Source organism: Coloeus monedula, assembly GCF_965178545.1.
Source record: "Coloeus monedula genome assembly, contig: HAP1_SCAFFOLD_480, whole genome shotgun sequence".
NCBI classification, from domain to species: Eukaryota; Metazoa; Chordata; class Aves; order Passeriformes; family Corvidae; genus Coloeus; species Coloeus monedula.
In genome coordinates this window covers 10677-27302 of record NW_028120480.1, presented here as the reverse complement: position 1 = coordinate 27302, position 16626 = coordinate 10677, and the positions used below count along the sequence as shown (strand labels likewise).

General features: G+C 44.3%; 1 pseudogene across 1 annotated transcript; it reads right to left on the bottom strand.

Annotated features, from left to right (window-relative positions):
- Positions 1-841: 841 nt before the first annotated feature.
- Positions 842-16293, bottom strand: LOC309585819 (epidermal growth factor receptor kinase substrate 8-like protein 2; annotated as a pseudogene). Its single transcript has 10 exons — positions 16219-16293; positions 15409-15557; positions 15137-15263; positions 14667-14782; positions 4934-5045; positions 4048-4167; positions 3050-3197; positions 1779-1962; positions 1240-1372; positions 842-913 (listed from the first exon to the last, which is right to left on the bottom strand). The product of its transcript is annotated as an epidermal growth factor receptor kinase substrate 8-like protein 2 (transcript).
- Between the last annotated feature and the right edge of the window lie 333 nt (positions 16294-16626).

Sequence of the window (16626 nt, the reverse complement as noted above, 5' to 3'; positions counted from 1 at the left end):
CTCATTTCTAGGCACTGAAAGCTCATTTCAGCTGTTCAGAGATAGCACTAGCTGGTCCATGGATTTAAGGAAGCAGCCAGACTTTGGGAATGTGTGTTGCCATTCTAGCCTTGTCCAACGAGGGGGCACAGGGGGACAGGACAAGGACAGGCAGTTGTCACCGGCCCTGTGCTCGTGGGCTGCAGGGGACACCTGCACTGAGGAGGAAATGGAAATGGAAATAGAAAGGGTTAGGTTGCCCAGAGAGGTCATGACTCACCATTCCTGGAAGTGTCCGAGGCCAGGTTGGACAAGATTTGGAACAACTTGGGCTTGTGACAGGCATTCCTGCCCATGGCAGGGGGGTGGAATGGGATGAGCTTTAATGTCCTTTCCTTAAACCCAAACCATTGCAGGGTTCTAAAGCCTTATTCCTCTGGTCCAGGCTCCAAGCCTTGAGGCTGGCCTCTCTTGTGCTGTGTGCCACGCCTGCTCTGCCAGGGGAGAGTGGGGAGCAGGGGACAGCCCTCGGAGAAAAGCTTTGGGGGTCTTTTTTTGCTTGAAGCCAGCCCTTGTACATCCAGCCCCGTGTGAATCCTGCTCTGATCGCATGCACGGAAAATTTCAGTATAAAATATATAGTTATAAAAAAAATACTTCATGCAAAATTAAAACACCTTTCCCAGTGGGACATGGTCTTATTGTCAACCCTTCCCAACAGTGTTCAAGGAATTGTCACTCTGATGGCAGCTGGACCCCAAGGGGAGCTCTGCTGCATCTGGCCTGGGCCAGGAATCATTGCTTTCATTCCCTTTTTTTCTGCACTACTTAGGGCTAAGAGCTGAAATAAAGCAGAGAGACTTTAATTTGCAGAATCAATCCTTTCCTGGCGGCGCTTCGTGATTTCTTGGAGCTCCGACTCCCCTCTGCTTTTCTGGAATGGAAACAAAACAGGCAGTTTGGATTTGAACTTCAAGCTGCAGTTAAGTGACAGTATTTAATTAATGCTGTAAAAGTAGAGCTAGTTTCACAGAGATAAGTGATATCAGTAAAAAGCAGATTAATTAGTGGAAACAGGGGGATCTTACAGATTTGCTCAAAAGACACTTCGGAATTTTTACGTGTGTTTTATTGCTGGTGTAGGTTTGGTTGCATTTTTTTTCCCCACAATTGTATTTTTTAAAATGCCTGTTTAATGAGCTATCTGACGCTGCTGGTACAGCCCCCATTCCAGCAGGAATTATCCAGAAAAATGCTTACCTCCAGCTGGTTTTTCTCCACTGTGATCTTGCTGTAGACTCTATTTCCCTCATCACCGCACACCTTCTTCAGCTCCTCTCTGTTGAGGGAGAAGAGCTGAGCTCCAGTGAGGATGCCCAGGTGTTCCACGGTCCTGGGGAGACACAAAGTAGGGAGGTGACGATTGTGCTGCACGTGGCCTCGTGCCAGAGGTGAGGAGTTGGAGATGGGAGGCCAGGAGCTGCAGTGGGACCATATCACGGGGCCCTGGGGCTGTTCCAAGGTGGCAGCTGCAATTCCAGTAGCATTTCAGGCCTTGGATTTAGTTAGTTAACTGTTTATCTCCAAGAAAATATTTATACCAGAGAAAGGGAGTGACTTTGGGCTCTGAACATTCTGGTTATAGAGCCTGGATTGAACAGGGTTGAAATCTAATTTGCAACACAGGCTCTGTAAGTAAATCCAAGTGGCTTGTCCCAGGTGAGATGGTGCCGGTGGCCTCCCCCGCTCCTTCTCCAGGGAAGGACGAGCATTGCACGTGGCAATAGGGCAAATCTTACTCTTTGCTGAATGACTTGGCCTCCAGCCAGGCTTTGACTTCTTCAGTGCTGGATTCAAAGGTGAGGGGCACGAAAACTTGCTGAGGCTTTTCCACTTTGAAATTCCTGTGGGGAGGCTGAATTTTATTGTTTGTGATCTTCTTTAGCAGCTCGTCGTTCAGCTCATCCGTTTGGTGAATAAGTTCTGTAGAAACAAGTAGGGAATGAAAGCAAGTCTTCAGTCAAAAATGCCATTAAATGTTTGTGGGGAAACTGTAAGGCAAATGGGGATGTGGCTCAACATTCTTATTTAAATTCAGCCCAGAAAAGTGATTCCCATTTTCCTGTGCCCCTGTGTTGCCATTTATTTTGCTCCCATCACCCCTTGGCTGTTGCCTGATGTGGAAGCACAGTTCTGTGAGAATCTACAATTGGAGGTTTGGAATTGAGACCTTTTCAGTCCTCTCTGCTGCTTCTAGTCACTAATTTGCTGATCGCAGAGCTCCAGGTTTTGCTCCGCAACAGAACAGAAGCGGCAGGAAGCACAAACTGGGAATGAGCAACACACTCATGATGGGATGAGCTTGAAGGTCCCTTCCAGCCCAGGGCATCCTGTGCTTCTGTGAAAACTCCAGTGACTCTTCATCCAGTATCGCTTTCCCCATGAAACTCCTGAAGACTGTGGAGAATAACTCAGTGATACGAACAGATTTGTGTCCTTGTATTGTGGGGCTTCCTGTCGTCCCAGAAGGGCTCCTGCTTCCAGGAGTGGACAGGGTGGGATAAGGGGTGAGGTGAGCAGGGCCCCTGATCTCTCTCCTGCTCTGTGAGCCCCACAGCACGTGCAGGGTGAGGGAGTGATGCGGATCTCCTGTTTGGCCGGGAACTCTGTGGAACCACATGAAGGAAGCGGCCAGGCGGGCACTGTGTGTGTGCCGGGAGATGAGCAAAAGGAAGTGAGAGAAAGGGATTGACCTGAGCTGTTCCTTAGACACACTTAAACATTTTGGAAGAGAAAGGAAACTCTCTCCTTGGGAGGAGGAGGAGGAAGTTAGAACTGGAGGAAGGAGGCATGGGGTGATCACTTATTGCCCTGCTCGGCCCGGGCCGCCCGAGAGCCCCGGCGGTGTCACAAGCCCCAGGGCTGCTCTCTTGGCTCTTGTCCTGCCTGGAATGGCCTCCAGACACAGTGCTGCTCCATTGCTGTGATCAGTAAAAGGTGCAGGGGAGCCCCTTGGGCAGGTCTGGTCCCCCGAGCGCCCAAACCCAGGGGAGCCCAGAGTGGGACACACACGTGCGTTCTTTGGCGTCCTGTGCAGAGTGGCGCGACAACATCTCACTGCCCCACTTATCCCCGGCGTAGCTGGCAGGCAGCTTGTGGGTTGGGCTGGATGGGCCATAGCCCCTGGGGCTCAGGTCTCCTTTGTACCTCTGGTTAGACTGGTTAGAAAGGGAAAGAAAAGTAAGAATTTTTTTTGGTCGTTTTTAATTTTCTTAAGCTTTCTGCCTCACACCCACGGAGGGACAAACTGCCGTGTTCTCCTTGTGCTGATGTGGGGCTGGGGAGACCTCAGGTGGAGCTGCATGGAAGAAGTTAATTTCTGGGAATGAAGAACCCAAAGCAAAGTCTGAAGTTTGCGCAAGGGAATTCCTAGTTGTGCCAAACGTGTTCGATCTCATTGGAAGGCAGAGCCTCACTGCTCCGTAGCTGGGATGTGAAGCGGGACCACTGCCAAGGGCCTGGAGCGGACTGGAAAGTTTTTTGACGTTTTGATTAAACTAGCAGGGATTTATCCAGAAGCCTGCTGGGCCGCCTTAGGCTTTGCCCAAACGCTGCAATACCAAAATGGGGAAGCAATTCCATGCTTCCCTAGGGTGTTTAGAACACTCCAGCTCCACATTTCTGCAGTGCAAGTTGCAGTATTCAGTTAATTCTCACTTAGATGGTGTTTCCATCTGCCTCCACTCCAGTAACGTGTTCCTGGTGCTGAACTGAACTGGCTGAGGGAAGTGTCCATCTTTAATTTAACCCCCAAGAAAAATCTTGATGTGGAAAAATATGGAAAGCAGGAGGCTGGTGCACAAATAGGAAGGATAGGCCTTATTTGGGAAGACGATCGTAGCAAAATGTGAGTTTTATCATAGGAGACTCAGGAATCTCCTGGCTTTGTCTACTTCTGAAGGTCTGTCCTGATTGGTGCATAGTATCCTAAGAAATCAGGGAGGTCTAATGACAACATTATTCCCAGAGGCAGATTGTGCCCTGCAGCTGATACCAGTCAGGTATTACCTGACTACAGACCTGTTTGAGCTCTTCCAGTTTCACCACATCCAGGATATTGTATGGAACATAACCGGCCTGCCCACTCCGGTTGAGCAACTTCCACCACTGCTTATTATCTTCCAACACCTGAGAGAGGGACAAAAATAAATCTGCTGTGGGAAAATGGGATTTCAGGCATAAACAACCAGGATATAGCGGGGCCGAACCATCCGAAAGGTGAAGTTGCCAGAAGGACATCACTGAGGCCAGGAGCTCTAATCAGATCTGTTGCTCTCAGATGCAATCCAGGACTGAAACTTTTCCTGGAAAGCATCAGAATTTATCGTAAGGATGAACAGGAGAGCACCTCTGCGTGCTGAAGAACTCATAGTTCCTACATAATGTCCCTGTTTCTCCAGACCTTTTTTTCCTAATGACTGAGTTTCTGATGTCTTTTTGCATTAAAATAAATAATTAAATAAATAAAAAGCCACATTTTGCAGAGAAACCTTTTCCTCAGGTCACAGATCAGTGTCAGCCCAAGTCACGTCCCACCTTGTCCAGCTGCCAACAGTGCTGCAGTAAGAGAAAGGTTATGAGAAAGGTGCTTTTCAGAGAAAACAAATCCTCGTGGAGGAGGAAGTGGTGATAAGGAACCGACCCAGCGGGGGATGAGCAGGGCTCTAGAGCGAGTTGTTGTCCTCCCTCCTCACTGTGGTTAAAATGGGACCGATGTCTTTGAGCTGAGGAAATGACACAACACAGCACAGGCAGCCTGCTCCAGCTTTGGGTTTGAGCAAAGCTTTGTGTCACTGCTGAGATACCACCAGGGAAAATGGAGTTGGTGCTTGTTGCTATCCCGAGCTCTCTCCTGCCCCTGGGGGACACACCTTTTCCAGGAACGGTCACGTACCTCCAGGATTTCATCCTTCAGCACCGAGAGCTCATTGGCGTTTCGCGCGGTGAAATCGTAGCGGATTTTGGCAAATCTCTTGGGCACAGCCACCCCCTGGGCCTCGAAATTCCTGCAGAAGAGAAGTGGCCTGAAGTTCATTAACCTGAGCTAGACTGTTGGAAGGACTCTGTGTGGAAGCTGGAATTGTATTAGAGGATCATCATAAACTAAAAATATATGTGACAATGTGGCCAGATTGCAATGAATCTAAAGACAGGACAGGGTTGGCTCGAGCTCACAGAGCTGCTGCCTCCAGTGTAAACTAACCGCCTCGTGAAAGCAAATGGTTTTTCACAGACATTATTCAAATAAAAGGGGAAAGGGGAAAAAAAACCCAACCAAGAAAAAAGGAAGGTTCCCATTAGCAAAAAAAGCCTACATGAAAAAGTGAGGTTGTGAGCTATGGCCGAAGGGCGGAGTTTGGTGCTGATTCTCAATCAATTCAGCAAATGACAGTGCATTGATGCAACTGTTTTTTTAGTCAAATTTAGTCCTGATTCTTCACAGTAATTTGCCTCAAGAAAATGAGCCCCATATCCTTTGGTGAGTTCCCTGTTGGCTGAGGCCCAGACCTTCGGGCCATGACTTCTCAACATACTTGCAGTGAGACTGGCTCCCTCTTAATTGCTTCTTTTTGAAGTATGGTTTGTCACTATCATCCTGCTGAAGATGAACAGGGCTGGTGTCTCATCTTCATATATTCTTCCCCCTCCTCCCCTCTCCTTCTTTTCCCCTTTTTCACCTCTAAATAAATTTCTTCAAGGCGATTTAACCCTGGGATAGTCTAATCCACTTTAGTCCTTCGTGGTCCACCCTCAGATAGATGTGTTGGCACAGAAGAAGTAAGGGTGTTCTCTTAGGATCTGATACTGTAATAAAGGGAAGAGAAAGATGAAACAGGCATTTCATGTTTGTCTGTTTTCTCTCCATGTCGTTTCGTGAACATGTACTCACACTTGGCCAAGAGTAGTGCATTCAGACACTGAATATGAGTATTGAAGAGGGGACTGAGAAGGAAGAAGCTTAGTGTTCTGCAATAGGAATTATGCTTTGGGGATTTTACGAATTGTTTCCCTCTTTTTCACCATCATGCTCTTCTTGCACACTTCCTTGTCTTTTGCTATTGAGCGAAAGTCTGGAGGCTCAGAAAGCCCAAGTTTCATCTGAGAAAGATTTCCTGTGTCAGAGAGAACGGAAGGGATTCTGTTTCCATCCTTTCATGCCAGGAAGGATGAACTGCCTGTATCAGGAGGTGCCGAATTGGTTCTGGGTGCTGCTGTAGCTCACAGAATTGCAAGACCCAGTGCTGCAGGAGTTCAAATAACAGACCGGTGGAAAGGCTCAGGGGCCACAAGCTGTGCTGCATCTCTCATGGACTTGCAAGGAACCTCTCCTTTGGTGTCTGTGCAAGTGCTGGCTGATGTGGGCACTAGGATTGCTCTTTTAATCAGGCAGCTCCAGTACCTTTCAGAAAAGAATTTTCATGGCACATCATGAGCCATTAATCTCTTGACTAACCATAACATTTCCTTACTCCTTGGTTTTACAGCATTACTCAAACACTGACATTTGTCATTTCACCAGCCATCTCCCTTGACCTCTAGCATCGGGCACTTGCAGGGGGAAGGATCTGGTCTCACAAATATTTTCATACTCTGATCTCTGTGATTTATTAACCATGAAGTTTTGCCTTCAGAACTCAAGATGCCATTTCAAATAATTTCATGTGCAAAAGTCGAGTTATTGGGCAAAAGGGATCCTTGATAGCTGGGTACAAAGGACAGCAGGACTGCTGTTGCTGTTTTCTTTTCAACTACTGTGCTTGCTGTGTGACCTTGAGGAAATAGGTTCACTGCAGCTTTATGGTTCCGTTTTTGCATAGGGAAAATAAGGGCAGTGATAATTGCTTTCAGTTGTAAAACACTTCAAGATTTATGGAATATGAATGATTCTTACTAAGTGAAAAGTGTTGCAAAGCTGGCTTAGTTGCACACTGTGCTAACAAAATCCCATATCAGCCTATTGACCCCAGCCTGAAACACTCATTAAAGTTTATGGGACATTTTGGTGGATGAGTTGAGGCAGTTGTTCTGCTGGAAATATCATACTGAAAGCACTTTTAAATCCATCATCCGCTTTGACTTTTTTCTCTATTAAAACTAAACACAACTGCTTGCTCTTTCCAGTTTTCTTAGTTTAGTTTTTGATGGGTAAGTACTCACTGTTAACTCAGCTTGTACCCCCATGGCATCTGAGACATTACAGTTCATTCTAGTCATAGCATAAACACACAATAGCTGTTGTACTGAGACAAAAAGAGTTATAAAACATGTAAGATATCCAATGGACTGGTATTAACTATCAAGTTGCATGGTCACTTTTGAATGTCAAATGTTCTTTTTATGGATACTGCATTAATTTAATTTGTGCTTAAACGTTAGCTAGGCTAGACATTGGTGTCTGAAAAGTTTACATATTTTTCCAATGTCAAAATGTGTAAATTTAGTATTGAAGAAACAAAACATATTTACTTGTACTAGAGGAAAAATACTTTCGTAGCAAAGAAATTAACTGAGGTGCTCTTTAGAAATAGGTCTGGCTTGCTTACAGAATTGTTGCTTATGCAGTAAAGCAGATCTACAGATGTTTTCTTTTTTTCTTCCAGATAAAACTTGGATTGTTTGAAAAGTGGGGAGATATTTCACCATAGTACAAAAGAAGATACAGAAGAGGAGAGCAGAATGAGAGCTTTGCAAGTGCCACATGCCTGCAGCCTGCTGTCTTTAGCGATGCTGTTCCTTCCAGTCACTGGAACGTCAAAACAAAATATCCCAAGACTGAAGCTTTCCTATAAAGGTAAACTTTTCAGTAGTTTTTCTGATTCTGCCACTTTGGTTTCGATGTGATACTGCCAGCAGTTCTTTTTGTATTACTAACCAGGAAATACATAATAGAAGCCTTAAAGATGGATGAATTCTGCCTCGGGGCAGTATTAAAATCTGGGTTTTTTGTTGTGTCGGGGCACATGTTTCTGAAGTATAAATGTCTTTTAAAAGTATTATTTCTGTTTGCTCCAAGAGGATGTTAACAGACTATACATAAATTAGAGGGGAGTGGTCCTTGAAAGGCTCTGAGGTGCATTGGAGACATTCCTGTGTGGCTGGTGCGGATGATGTGACACATGGAGGACATTCACACCTTCCTACAGCATCAGAGAAAGTTGAGAGCGCTGACTCAAGTGTTTCAAGGGGACTGACATTTATTTTTGTAATAATTCTTTTTCTATCACTAAGTGGGTATGTTAAACTCTTCATATGTGGTTTTCTTTCTCCTTGCCTCTTTGGATCACAAAAGCGTGATTCTCTGCAGAATTTCTTAGTCTTGTGTGTAGTTCTTGTTAAGAATGGTACCGTCTGAGGGATTTCAACACAGACATATTTATGTATTAATGGCCAATTTTTTAAAGAAGGTGGATTTCTTTTTGCTTTGAATGTACAGTACACCTCCACAGGCACAGAGATGTGTCACTGACACTTCCTTCTTTAGTGAAAACAAATGCTCTCCAGTTAGTTATGTTTCAGCTATGTCAGCACCTTGCCCTTATGGGAGCTATTTCTGCTCTGTTTTTCAAACTTATGTCTTCCTATGCATTGCAGAGTTACACTCAGGATGGTGTGATGGGACAGGCTGTAGAGCCTTCATCGGGGCTTATGATATGTTTATTATGAGTTTAACACCCAGAGAAATGTATTGAGTAAGCAGAATGACATGCTATTTATTTACAAGCTTCTCTTTTGCTAGATTTGCATGCCACTGTGCATGCTATTCCACTGTGTATATAAATGTGTTTGGATGTGTTTGTGCGAGAGAGACAGAGGAAGCAAGATCAAGGGATCTTGACAACATTTTTATAAATTCAGGGAACAGTTGCACTCCCTGAAGCCAATGCATACAGAAACTGAAAGAGCTGACATGAGTTATGAAAGTTAGCAGTAAAACCCTCCTGACATACAGCCAGCCTTCTCACAGCTAGGCCTTTTGAGCTAATTCCCAAAAGCAGCATATACCATATGGCCATGGCATTTACTGTGGATTTGACACTCACGATTAGTGAATCCCTCTCAACTTCAAAAGCAGATAGCCTTTGGCAAAATCCTGATGGATGCCTTTGGCAGGTAAAGAGGGGGAGAAAGAAAAATTAGTGAGGTCAACACAGGGGAAAAAAAATGGCTGAAATCTTAGTTTAAAATAGTGGCAGAGACCTGCTGGGAACAGTTGGGAAAATGCCTGAGCTCGTTTAAAAAGACAGTGAGCAGATGATTGATATTTAGGCCCTGACCCAAACTTTTCTTAGCAACTTTATAAACCTTTCAGTTTGGCTTGAGGGATACCGTTTCCTGTCCAAACTTATTCACCTATATCCCTGTAGGGGGGGAAAATCAACAACAGATACAGATGCAAAACAGCACATAAATCTTAGTTTTGAGAGCTGTGATGGAACTGAAAAGTCAGAAGAAAGAGAATTACCAGAATTTATTGTGCCTTGTCTTACTTTCTTGGGGGGTTGGAAGGTGTATATTTTTCCACATGGAACAAGAAATAATTTCATGCTGTTTTTTCACATTTATGTATTGTAAATGATTCCAGTATAGCTTATCATAATTAAACTATATTTTGCATGTTGACAACAGAATATCAGATGTACTGAATATTTAATATAGTTGTGAGAATTAAGCCCACCTTCCTCCCCCCAAATCTTTCAGACAAAACAATTCCAAGGTTTCTGAGAATAAGATGTAGGAGAAATGAACTGTTTTGCCAGTTCTCATAAAATTGTTAGTCATGTCACTGACAAGTCCTGGCATCTCTGTTCTTTGGAATTCATACTTGAACTATCATGAAGAGGAGAATACAGGGCTCTTTTCCTTCTTTATGGAAAACAGATGAGAACTGGCCACATCAGGCAGTTCCAAAAACCTGGTCACATGTGTCTTTGAAGGGAAGGTTTCATCTCCTTTCAGGTGCAATGTGCTTATGGCATAGCTCCATCTTCCCAGAAGAGCTGAGCATTTGCTGGGGCAGGAGAGCTGGAAGTAAGCGAGACTTTGCTCTGCAGTTACTGAATCTCCCAGTTGCATCAATCAGTGGTGGATGGAGGAAGAGGGAGAGGGTAGGGTGGTTAAAGATGTGTCTATAACTGCAGGAGTGCTTCAATAAACCACAGCATGTCAAAGCTCCTTTGTGTTCAAACAGCAATTGAAATTTTAGACCTTCTCTGAATGGCAGTTATAGGTTTCCTTCTTCTCAAGGTTGTCATCTTAACGAATGGGAATCTGTGCAGGAAATGTTAAGATATTCCAGTGAGTGATGTTGGGATCAATGTAAAGTCATACAATGGATTTCCTTTATTGTTTGTCCCAGTCTAAAGATGTGTTCTAAAAAATTGTGCATGTATAAAACTAAAACTACACACAAATCAATTAAAATATGTTGTAGTACAAAATCAAAGTCATATATTTTCCACCTGTGTTAACCGAATACACTATGATCTTTAATCACATATCTCATCCTTTCACATTTTCCCTGATCCATTAGTTGAAAAATTCTCTTATTCACTCAGACTTAACGTTTAGATACTCGTTCATGTCATTACTATCCCAGAAATTGTCACTCCTCTTGTGATGTTTTTAGGGTGCTCTCACTCCATATACCTTACTTATTCAGTGTATCTTAGATACTTCTACAAGATTGAGGTGCTTTTACTATTACAGCTTTAATATTAGGAGAAGGTAACAAACTGTCTTCTAATAGAAGATTATGATCTTTAGAAAACCAGGGGATGATTTTGAGTAATATTCCATATTTTGACTCTCTTTGCCTAGTACTGCTTTCAGTCTAAGACCAACAGTGTGTATTTATCACTCATTTTCATGTAGCTGGAGATAACCTGTGACCTTCATCCAAACTGCAGAACTCCACAAGCACAGAAGTGATATTCAGCTTCCCTAAGCAGCACGTCCTTGTTGTCTGCTGCCTCATTTAACATCCTCATTCCAACCTCTAGAGCAGATGCAGAAGGTTTTCATATACCAGTCTAATTCATTAATGTCATTTTCAGGACAGCATCAGTTCTGTTACTAAAGAATGGAAGGCTCAGTGTCCTAATTCCTGTATGTTTAATTCATACAGTGTAGACAGTCTTGTTTCTGTTTGATCTTCTGAGTAATAATTTTTCCTAATTCATTGGGAGGTCCTTCCATAAATATCGTGTGTGTGTCTTTTTAGATTTTACTTCATAGGGAGAAGTAAAGAATAGCCAGACCAGAAGGTTGATTGCCTTCTGAGAAAAAGAAGAAAAAAAAGCAAATTTTTCTCAATTTGTGGCTATCCTAAAATTTTCCTGCCGAAAGAGAGAATCCTAATTGCAAATTTAACCCTATTGATTTGATTTACTTGGCTGCTTTTCATGGACAGTTTAGTAAGTGTAGTCTGTGTTCTCAGTGAATGCATTTATATTACAAAAGTGTGCACCCTAGTTTCTTGGCTGGGGGGCATGCCCTAGCCCAGATTTGGACATTGTCACCAGTGACATCCACAAACATCTATCATTCCCGTGTGGGAATGTGGCCATTCCCCAGAGCAAGCCATGCTTACTGGGAATGTGGCCATTCCCCAGAGCAAGCCATGCTTACTGTGACAGCGGTGACTTGGTCAGAGGACCAGGAATCCTGCATTGTGACACAGTACAGAGGAATAAGCAGGACTGAAGGCAACGTTTGGCTTTTAAAGCAGGATTTACTTAGCACTGTTAAAAACGACTATGGTAGTAATTTACATCTAATAAACAAAAGCATTATTCTCAGCTGATTTGTTTTTCTCCATATAGAATGAATTAAGATGCAGTCTCATTCTCACTGAAGTCATGGCAAGAGTTTTTCCACTGAAGTAAATTGAAGCAAGATCAAATTCACGCTCCTCACTTTTTTCATCTTACCTAAATAAACTAAAGACAGGTAGTTCTTTCTCCTCTGCTGAAGGATGACAGTGCTAAATCATCAGCTCCACATGGAAATTAGCCATGTTTAAGGATTGTTTAGTTTCACGCAGTGTTTTGCGCACAGGATTTTCTTCCCCCAGAGTGATCCATTCTTAAAACATGGTGAAAAAGCAAACAGAGAACATTTTGGTGCCAGGAATTCTTTTGAAAATTTGACTGGGTGAATGCATTTCCTTAATGTTCAAAAATTATCCTTTGACCATGCTATTTAACAGTGTCAAGCATTCTGTTCTCTATATTGTTTTTGCTTTAAACCTGTTTCATTTTAGAACTGATGAGATGCTTAACTGTTGCATCAGAGCAGTTAGTTTGTTCAGTTTCAGTACAGCTGGCTTATTTCCATGTCATGCATCATTTAATTATACATATAAAACATAGTTAAAATTGTACAGCTCCATGAGCCTCACTTAAACTGTCTGTGGCACTGCAGTAATCCCAGTACCCTGACGGGGTGTTGCACAGCTGTGACTGGTTGGAATGTGGTAAACTGGTGATGTGTAAGAGAGCCTAGAAGTGAGCTTGCATTTTGCAGCTGTGCTTGCTCTACTGGAAGAGGAAGTTAAACCAGAAAAAAACTGCTCTTGTGGCAATATCAGCATCTGTAAATCTGAATGCTTAATGAAAATCAAGGAAAATGTGCTGAGTGAGGAAGTGGTGCTTTTCCCTTGTTTGTCATTTATTAATTTTTGGTGGTTTGTTATTTCTCAGAAAAATCTATCTCAGATTCCTCTGTGGAAAAACATGAAGTGTTTATGTGAGAGTGAAGATCCTAGTATTGGATGATTGTCTAGATATGCAAAAGACTTTGCCTGTTTTGTCTCAAAAATGCTTTCTGGAGGCAGTGATCATTGAGACTTAAAATGTACCCTAGCTTGGGGTACATTTGGATGGATGGGCACTGCTGTCCATGTGTATATGCTGTCGACTGAGTATAAACTTGAAGGCATTTATTACATCTTAGTAATGGGAAAAGCAGCAAATTTCTTACAGACATTTTTTTCCTTTTTTAAGCTAGTGAACTTGAAGGTCAGATTCAACTATATGTTGCATTTTCTGTCATATAATTATCATATCTATAATGTCCTGAAGAGCAGCCTCCAGTCAGTGACATCAACAGTTTACACAGCAGTTGAACTAAGAATAACCTTGGAGAACTGACCCATGTCAACCTCTTATGAGTGTAAACTGTAGTTCACAACAGTTTCTGTTTTTTCATGATCACAGAAGGGCCTCAGTTGGATAAAAGAAGAATTGTGTTCAAAAAATACAAAACTATTCTGCTGAATGTTCACTTTACTGTATCTCAGAAGAGGAGAGGAAACAAAACTGAAAGAGTAATACTTAATAAAGTATTTTTGCTCCCTTATAAAAAGAAGGACAGGACAACATCAAAAACAGCTTCCCTAGAAGAATGCAGGGAAGATACATGATAAGTGGCATCAGCTTGGAAGAGGGATCAAAACTCTTTCTTTGATTGCTTTTACTAATGACATCTGTTTAAGCAAATCCAATTCAGAGCAGTTTCAGAAATCCCAAACTTGTTCTCTTTCTGAGCACTATTTGGAGGGCATGATCTGCCTGACATCAGTGTCTGTCTAGCAGTGGACATCTGTGGTCACTATGCAGGTGCTCGATTCACATCCTGTTTCCTTTTCCTCCCTCCCCATTTCTGCAGTTCCATTTATAGGTGAGTTCCCCAAAGAAGAGCTGAGGAACATAGGGGATGACTCTTCCGTACTCACAGTCCTTTGGAGATAAATACACAGAGATAGCAGAAAGAGTCAGAATTTCCTTTAATAAACCAGCGCAATATCAGACAGGAAGGGCCAGGAAGTGCTCCAAGAGCTAGAGCATTACACAGACGGGCTGGGAGGGCTGGGAATGTTCAGCCTGGAGAAGAGGAGGCTCTGGAGAGCCCTTAGAGCCTTTTCCAGTGCCTAAAGGCGCCCCAAGAGAGCTGGAGAGGGACTTGAAGAGCCTGGAGTGAAAGGACAAGGAGGAATGGCTTCCCGCTGCCAGAGGGTGGGTTTAGATGGGATATTGGGAAGAAATCCTTCCCTGTGAAGGTGCTGAGGCCCTGGCACAGGTTGCCCAGAGAAGCTGTGGCTGCCCCTGGATCCCTGGCAGTGTCCAAGGCCAGGCTGGACAGAGCTTGAAGCAACCTGGGATAGTGAAAGGTGTCTCTGGCCATGGCAGGGGGTTGGAACGGGATAATCTTTAAGGTCCCTTCCCACCCAATCCCTTCTGTGATTCCATGATTCCAGCATCTCTACACACATGGAGAGCCAAAGCGCAGTGCAGCATCTTTGGCACCTGATCCTTAAGGTCACTTTGCTGGGCTGATGTTGGGAAACAAGACCTATGGATGGACTGATGAAGTCAGTCAATATTTTTGCCTCCTGCGGTGGAAAACACCTGCGATTCCTTTCCTTGCAGAGCTGCTGGGGGTTAAACAGCAGACAGTGCTTATGGGAATAACCCCTCAGCTGATCTTTGTCTTCCCTTGGTGGTTATTAACAGTGGCAGGGAGTTGTCTCCAGGATGCCCAAACGTCCCAGTGTCACTGTACGTGTCCGTGTGCGTTCATGAGGTTCCGAGGTGGGAGCCAAAGCTCCGGGCGTGCGGATCCATCACCTATTTCCATGTGGAGTGATGTTCTGTTTGAAGGCATCCCCGACCTGTGTCTGCTCAGCCGTCTGGCCACGCTTGAGTGAGGAGTTCCAGTAAGGATATCCATTGGCTGAGGAGAGCTGGAAAGGCAGACATGGAGTCAGTGTTACCAGGAAAGGGGAAAGCTGATCGGAGAAAAGGAGAGGGATAGTGGTAGATGAGTCATGGTCTGGCAGATTTTGGTCAAGGTGTTCTCCAGGGAAGCCTGTGTCCCTGGAGCTCAGTTACGCTGTAGGGTGCTGTTGCCTTGGATTGGGAGAGGCTCATTATTGCTGCCCTTTTCCAGCCTCATTTGCTTTCTGTATTTAACTGGGGCAACCAGATCCAACTGAGTTTTGAGCCAACTACTTGTTGCATGCCACCACTACCCCTGCAGCTCCATTTCTCCGGAAAAGGGGGAGGGAGAGTGAAGAGACAGGGACACAGGACTAACCTTCCTCTTGCAAGTGTCCAATGTCTATTTCCCAGGGAGCTCCACGGAAGATTTCTGTGGGTGGTTCCCAGCCGTTGTGGAATTTGGGGATGTAGGTGGGGACGTTCGTGTCTCGGGGCCACTCGGCTCTAGGACAGAAAGTGGGAATATGAGGTGACATTCACGAAGAATGTGTCTTTCAGGGCATCCCCTGAAAGAAGAAGCAGGAGCATCAGGGAATCCAAGCATCCCGTCTGCGTGGGGAGCCTGGGGAGATGGCAGCTCTGTCCTTACCTGGATCTGGTCCATGTCTCCCCCAGGGAATCCCAGAGGTTTATCTCTTTGGGTGTCAGGTGTCCTCTCAGGAAATCGGTGGTGTCTTTAGAAAGCAGTGGGCTGAGGACAGACGGGGCCAGCTCGGGGCCACCGCAGCTGTTGATGATCTGGGTCACACACAAACCACACAAAGAGAAGAGAACTTGCAGGAAACGGTCAAAATGTCAAACCAGGGACACACAGATGAGCAGGAAGCGAAGACAAAGCTGATCCTTGGATCAGCACAGTCACTGCAAGAAACATCAACCTAAGTCTTTGAAGGAGACTGGACAGTTCAAGGGAACATGAGATTTTTTTGGATTGGAGTCAAAGGAAGAGCTGATCTACAAATGAGCTGTTGTTACAGACGAGTGAAGTGTCAGAAGCTGACACTTCAAAAAATGGAAAGTATCTTGCTATTCCTTTGTGGCTCCTTTTCCAAGTTGGGATTTCTGCTTCCAAGCATTTTCAGTGCAAATACTGAGCCGTATTTGCCTGAAGGTGAGACCAGACAGATTCCCAGTGGGGATTCCAGCTGGCTGCCCCTTTTGTTCACAGTAATGCCTTATTGACCCGGTGGAAGGATTCATATTTGCTGGGATTCCTGTATTTACTTCAAGCTTCAAACCGGATCAGAGGCCAGGAACAACCGGCATCACTTCTGGAAGTTCCTGAGAAAGCTGTGGCCAGGTATGAGCAGTTTTCCAACCCTGTTGCACAATCTATCTACTTGTAAGTGTGAACTAGAAATAAAAGGAGTTCCCAGTGAGACCTGGGAATAAGATTTACCAGTTCCAGCGGCCTGAAGAGGAAATGCACCAACTCTGAAGCACGGGGGTTTTGGATGTGCTTCCTTAGTTTGGCCTGAAAAGAGAACGTAAACACAGTTTAACCCTAACCTGAGTGTGCCTTCTCTTTTCTGTCACATGGGGCGAGTGTTGTGGACTGATGAGAAGAGTAAGGGATGGAGGAGTAGGAATCATTCATTTTTATTTTGTGTCCATTTCTAATTCCCAGTGAATTTCAGGCGGGGGGGAATACCCTCTCTGTTAAATCAGTGCCTTTAAAGCTAATTTGAACAGACACAGAACACCTTGGCTTATTTTGAAAGTCCTAGTGAGGAAGGACCAGGATTGCTGGTGCTTCTGCCTCTTGCAGGGTTGAGAATCCCACTAGTTCCATGGATGAAAACAACAG